Source organism: Camellia sinensis, unplaced genomic scaffold, assembly GCF_055761805.1.
Source record: "Camellia sinensis isolate YWXY unplaced genomic scaffold, ASM5576180v1 Unanchor1, whole genome shotgun sequence".
NCBI lineage: Eukaryota > Viridiplantae > Streptophyta > Magnoliopsida > Ericales > Theaceae > Camellia > Camellia sinensis.
In genome coordinates, this window is record NW_028128987.1 from 27,733,392 (window position 1) to 27,739,544 (window position 6,153).

General features: G+C 35.2%; 1 long non-coding RNA gene across 2 annotated transcripts; it reads left to right on the plus strand.

Moving 5' to 3' along the window:
• Nucleotides 1–300: 300 nt before the first annotated feature.
• Nucleotides 301–3,129, plus strand: LOC145814240 (uncharacterized). 2 transcript variants are annotated; one of them, XR_014357582.1, is made up of 3 exons: nt 301–689; nt 1,511–2,311; nt 2,592–3,129. It is a non-coding gene; the product is annotated as an uncharacterized LOC145814240 (long non-coding RNA). The 2 variants fall into 2 exon arrangements; XR_014357581.1 differs by lacking the exon at nt 301–689 and having other exon boundaries at nt 701–2,311.
• The last annotated feature ends 3,024 nt before the right edge of the window (nt 3,130–6,153 follow it).

Below are 6,153 nucleotides of genomic sequence, written 5' to 3' on the forward strand. Positions count from 1 at the left end.
AAAACGTGGATTTCAAGGTACCCAAATTGATCCAAAGATATCGAATGGAGCACAAATCAGTAAATGCACAACTCCTAGAATATATATATATATATAGTAAACCAAAATTAGCACACACAATTTGTATCGGCTAAAAAGCATTGCCCGCAGTGTTTTTCAGGGCAGATCAGCTCTTTATCTATTACATCATTCAAACCACAAAGAAATAACTCTGTTACATCATATCACACTTCCCACCTTGGGGCAACAGACCACTCATCAGAAAATGATCCATGAAATTATCCCTAACATTTTCTTTGAACCATCTAATTTAGGTACCAAACCACAACAAGAACTAAATATTGAAGAAGAACAAATGAAATGTTACTTACCAAATAGAAAAGCATATGAATAAATAAATAGGAATGCCAATTGCATGATATGATGATTAGTAGTAACTGCACCTGGAAAAATAGTATTTGTGCCACAAGTCAAAATTTGAAATGCAAGAGCTATTAATGACTGTTTAATTGGGGAAGCAGAACTAGCTCAATATTTTTTTGGCTATCCTCAACTTGAGTGATGAATACAAGCAATGGACAAAATTGTCTACCACTGCGAGTGAAAAATTATCAGATGATAAAGTCGAAACTTCAATTAACTCTGAGTTGGACAAGAGATGGAAGCAGTATGCCACAGATCACACACAGGTACGAACATTTTAGTGATCAACTTATCATGTAATTTGAACAATTTATATTACTGAATAGCGAAGACAAGTAAATCTTTACAATGTTTATTTTTTTCCCATATAAAATCATTTTCTGTAGGAAAATAGAAAAATAGAAGATTGTCTTCTAAAATCTAAAGTTGGTAAATGAAGGATATAACTCTCTTCAGTAGAGAAATGTGGTAAAACAACTTCAACCCAATTCGTAATAAACAATAAACAAGAGATCAACTTATTTGTGGGTATGGGAATATCTTTCTACCATCTGGAGCAATATTCCCGTCTTTGAAACTTTTTGAAGACTTTGAAGGTTGTGTTCAAGTTCTTGCTGTGAATTTTTAACCGTTTTTTTATTGAACTTCGTCAAATTGTGTAATAGGCCATGGAGATTAAAGAGAACTATATACAATTTGATGTAGTATATGGGTTTTTCTTGAACCTCACCATATTTGTGTAAAGACACAATTGGGTATTTTTCATTCAGTGAAGAAAAGAAATAGGAAATCAAAGTAAAATCTTGCAATAGAACCTATTATGGGTTCAATTAAAATAAGTACTATATGATGATGGATGAGTGAGATTGTGCTTGTCTATGCTTGTTGGTATTTAATTTAGTTTGAATGAACTTGCAATTCAAGTTTTGTTTCAACCCAATACATTTTGAATGTTGCCATGTTTGCCTATGATTTGATTAAATCAAATATTTGAGTTATTTTATTTTATTTTATTTTTTTATGTTTTTCTCTTCGTAATTCTTTATTGTAAAAAAGCTCATAAATTGTTTTTTTGATATTGTTTTAGGTATTGGGGAGGGAGTCTGTGCACTCTAAGGCAGTTGAGAAGAAGCAAGACTATACAAATCAGGTTTGGAGCAACAAACTTGGAGCTCAAGGCTAAACCTGCATTTTCTTTTGAATACCGTGTCATTTTGATGATTGATAGTGCTTTTGTAGAGATCTATTTGGTTCGGTTCATCTTTATGGATGATTTATTATTTTCTAGACTATAATAATCTTGCAGTAGTTTATATAGCCTTTATGAAGATCAACTTTCATTACTGATTTTCTTAATTAGGCAGATTTAGAATGTTTAACTCAAGCACCCTTATTTGTGAAGGTAGTTCACTCCATTTGAAAAAGGTTTAAACTTAACAAAGTAGTTTCTTTCTTTCTTTCATTTTTATTTATTTTTATTTTTTAAACATGAAGACAAAATAATTCCAGTTAACCCATTTAATAAAAGGATTCCAAATTCCACTTTGGATTAATTTAAAACAGTTGGTGGAAACTGTTTGTTTTTTAACCAAATAGTCTAGGTTGCAACCTTGACTGAGATCTGTTTCTTTTGCAAATTTTTTAAAATTTGGTTTATTGGTATTGTTTTGGGGTTTTCTGCGGTTAGAATTTTTGCTAATTCTTCTTTTTTTTAGACACTATACCTCGAAGCAGTGAAGGTGAAAATCAAAACATACCTAACTGGGACATGAGTCCTTTTTATCAAGAACAAAGAGTACAATTGTGTGACCTCAGCTCATCGATATATTATGGCAATCAAGACATCTATTCTTAACCTCAGACTACCCAAGGTTTTGGGTACTCAACGGTGAGTGTATGCTATGCAACTCAAAAAGCACGATAATTTTGCTAATATTCAATTTACGACATCTCTAGATTAGTAGTAGGAATAATTTGGATTGTTAAGAGGTATGAACTTAGACACTTCCAACATGCATACAAGCACAAAAAAGCAGCTTTAGATTAGTAGTAGGAGTAATTTAGATTCTCTTTATGTTTTCTTTTACTCATTCTTCAATTATTGTTTCACTTAGATCTCTGCTTTTTCTCTTTATTTATTTTTTATTTTTTTGTTTTGATAAATGTAGGTTTGAAGCAATGTGGTAAGAGTAGCAAGCTTAGATGGTTGAATTATCTTAGACTAGACATCAAAAGAGGTAACATATGCTCACTACAACAAAAAAACATTTTTAATAACATTTTTTAATATCATTCTTCTTAAAATCTTATCAAATATAATGTATTTAGCATCAGATGACATGAACGGTTTTTTTTCTAATAAATTTATATTTTATTGGCAACAGGATTAGTTGCACTAGCTATTGTCGCAGGTTTAGGTGCCTTAGCACATACATTGGGCATCCTCATCCCTGTGATAGGAGCAAGTGGGTTTGCTACAGCTGCAATTACTATAGGAACTGTTGCCAGTAGTTTTAGATAATCTCTGAATAGTTTTGGACATGTTTATATGCATAGTTTTGGATGGTTTAAACTTTTTGGACAGTTTAGAACTTAAGGATATAGTTTGTGAATGTTTGAAATGTATAGACAATTGTTGAATGTTTATAATTTATGAATATAGTTTCTTTTTGTTGTTTCAAATAATATTTTGACAGTTGATTGATATTTTGTGAGACTTATTTGTAATATTTGTTAGATTGTACAGAATTGGTCAAATAGAATCTGCTGAATTTATAAAAAAAAAAAAATTGCATATTTTACGGCAGGCATAATAAGTTGTTGCATTACATATTTTACAGCGCGTAATCAACGTCGTTATTTGTCTCACAAATTAATAGCATGCAAAAATAGCCGTAGAAAAAGTAACAATGACGCACAAAATCTGCCGTTAAATAGTTTTTAACGGCGTACGAAACATGTCGTTGAAAGTGAATGACTTTCCATGACTAGTCATAATATGACGCGCGTTGCACGTCGTAGAAGGGTTTTTACGGCATGCATTACGCGCCGTAAAAACCTTTTTTTGTTGTAGTGAAGGCTGTTGGAGCATTTGTGACGCAAAATGACATAACAAGGAACTCGTAGTGCCCGTAACGTGTTTTGAAGGCAGTCTTTTTGATGTTTTCCATTTTAACTTTTAGTTGATGATGGCCGGAACGCAAATTGATTTTTGAGAATACTTGGGTGCCTTGAAGTTGATCGATCAAGCCATCGATTCGCAGAAGGGGGTACCAATTCTTGATGGTGACCTTGTTCAATTCTTGATAATTGATACACAATCTCAGGGTATCATCCTTCTTCTTTACGAATAGTATTGGAGCTCCCCAAGGCGAGGTATTTGGTCGAATGTAGCCTTTGTCCAGTAGTTCTTAGAGTTGGGTCTTCAGTACTTTCAATTTTGTTATTAACATGCGGTAAGTGGATTTTGATATTGGTTGTGTACCAGGTTGAGTTTCAATGGTGAATTTGATTTTTCGGTCAGCGGGGGTACCGGGTAAACCTTTAGAAAAGATATCTAGAAATTCTCAAACCACAAGAATCGAATCAAGTGTAGGGGCCTCTTGTTGAGTATTGATCACATAATAGATATAATTGCAACAAACCTTCCTTAGAAGTCGTTGGGCTGTCATAGAGGATATAACACATGGAGAGGTGGAACCATTAAAGACAAGCTCGAGTTGGTTTGGTAACCGGAAGGAGACCTTTTTGGCTTTGCAATCGATAGAGGCGTGATTGGTAGCCAGCCAATCCATTCCTAAGATCACATCAAAGTGACCAATGTGGAGGGGAATCAAGTCTTCGTATAAGGTTTCGCCTTTTATGGATATACCACAAGATTTGTACATTTCAATACCAAGGACAAAATTACCAGAAAGAAAGGATACAGACAGTATATATCCTAATGTTGTGTTTGGTTGGGGGATTTGAGGAGAGATTTGGAAAGAGAAATGGAAAAGGTAGGTGAAATGTGAATAAAACATACCTATATTTCACCTAGTTTCACACACCTTTTCCCTTTCCCTTTCCAAATCCCTCCCTAAATCCCCCAACCAAACACAGCGTAAGGGTTTGGGTGTTGATGCTAACTTGGAAGCAAAGTGTGGTGTAACAAAAGAATAAGTTGAATCAGAATCAATAAGGACATGAGCTAAATAACCACAAACAGAAAGTGTACTTGACACAATATTCCCGGTAACCTCTAGGTTTCCAGGCACCAAGGTGAAAGCTCTTCCTTGGTGCTTTTTATCATTCCTTACTCCTCTAGGTACTGCAGGTTTTGGGGCTTGTTCAAAGGGGCTTGCGATAAACTTTGGACAATCTTGCAGCAAGTGGCCAACTTGACCGCATTTAAAGCATGCTTTCGTGCTTCGATGGCATTGTCCCCAATAAGCCTTCCCACACGTAGGGCAATTTGGAATGGTGCCACTTTTGGGGTTAGTAAGACCTTGATTGCATGGACTAGTTGAGGCTGTATTTACCCTTTTGGAGGGCGCACCACCAGATTTTCTGTGGTCCCTTTTCCAAAATCGCTTCTTTTGACTTATTTTCCCGGAACGTGAGGTTTTAATCTATTTTTCTACGATATATGCTCGATCCACCACTTCCGCATAGGTTGTCATTTTCAGAACTTCAATCTTATTTCTGATGTCATCATCTAAGTCGGTTTTGAACTTTCTAGCTTTCCAGGCTTTGGTGGGAATGACCTATGTTGCGAATCGGGCTAGTTTAGTGAATTTGCTTTCATATTCGGCCACCGACATTGTTCCTCACTTTAGATGTATGAATTTTGATGCCTTTTGTTCTCGTAGTGAATCCGGAAAGTATTTTTTGTAAAATACTTTCAAGAATCTTGCCCAAGTCACAATTTCTTCTTTATCGAGGGTAAGAAGCCACCATTCATGCGCATCATCTTTGAAAGTGAAAGTGGCAAAAGTTACCTTCTGCCTTTTTGTATAAGGTAGCGTGCGAAAAATCTTCTCCATGTCTCTAACCTAAGCTTCTGCTACCAGTAGTTTTAGACTGCTGGTAAATGCGGTGGGCTTCAAATCTTGGAGCTGTTTTATCGTAACCGACTCTTCTCACCGTTTTGGCATTTTGTTATTTATGTTGGTTTGCAAGGCCTGCAGAAAATTGGTAACTGCTCTTTCCATGACTCTTTCCATTGACTCTATTCTGCTGACTGATGACTCGGTTCCGTTACCATTGTTGGCCATTACTACATAGTAGATTTTAGCAGAAATAATTTAATAAACGTGGTTCATAAAGCATCATATAAATAAAAGACTAGCTTCACCAGTTATATAAATATAGTATTAACATTACATCCTTATCCCAAAAGATAAAAGTTATGTCAGTGTCTAATCCTTGAGTACAAAAATAGGGATTGGAATTAATCATGGTTAGCTCACAAAAAAATATCCTCCTCTCTAGCATCTAGTCAAACAGCCATAGAAAGTACTGCTGCATGAGAAGCTCGAATTCCCATCCCAGTTGCGCTACCTCGAAACAGATCCATGCTGCCTGAACTGTATAAAAAGAAACGGACTGTAAGTATCCCCAAAACGTCTAGTCGACAATCCACCCAGGTGTCTCGACATATGTTAAGTCATTGTTAAAATCAACATTCTGGACATTATTACATTAATAATGTCCAAAGGGTTAGGGATGTTATTGAATATGTAGTCTTCG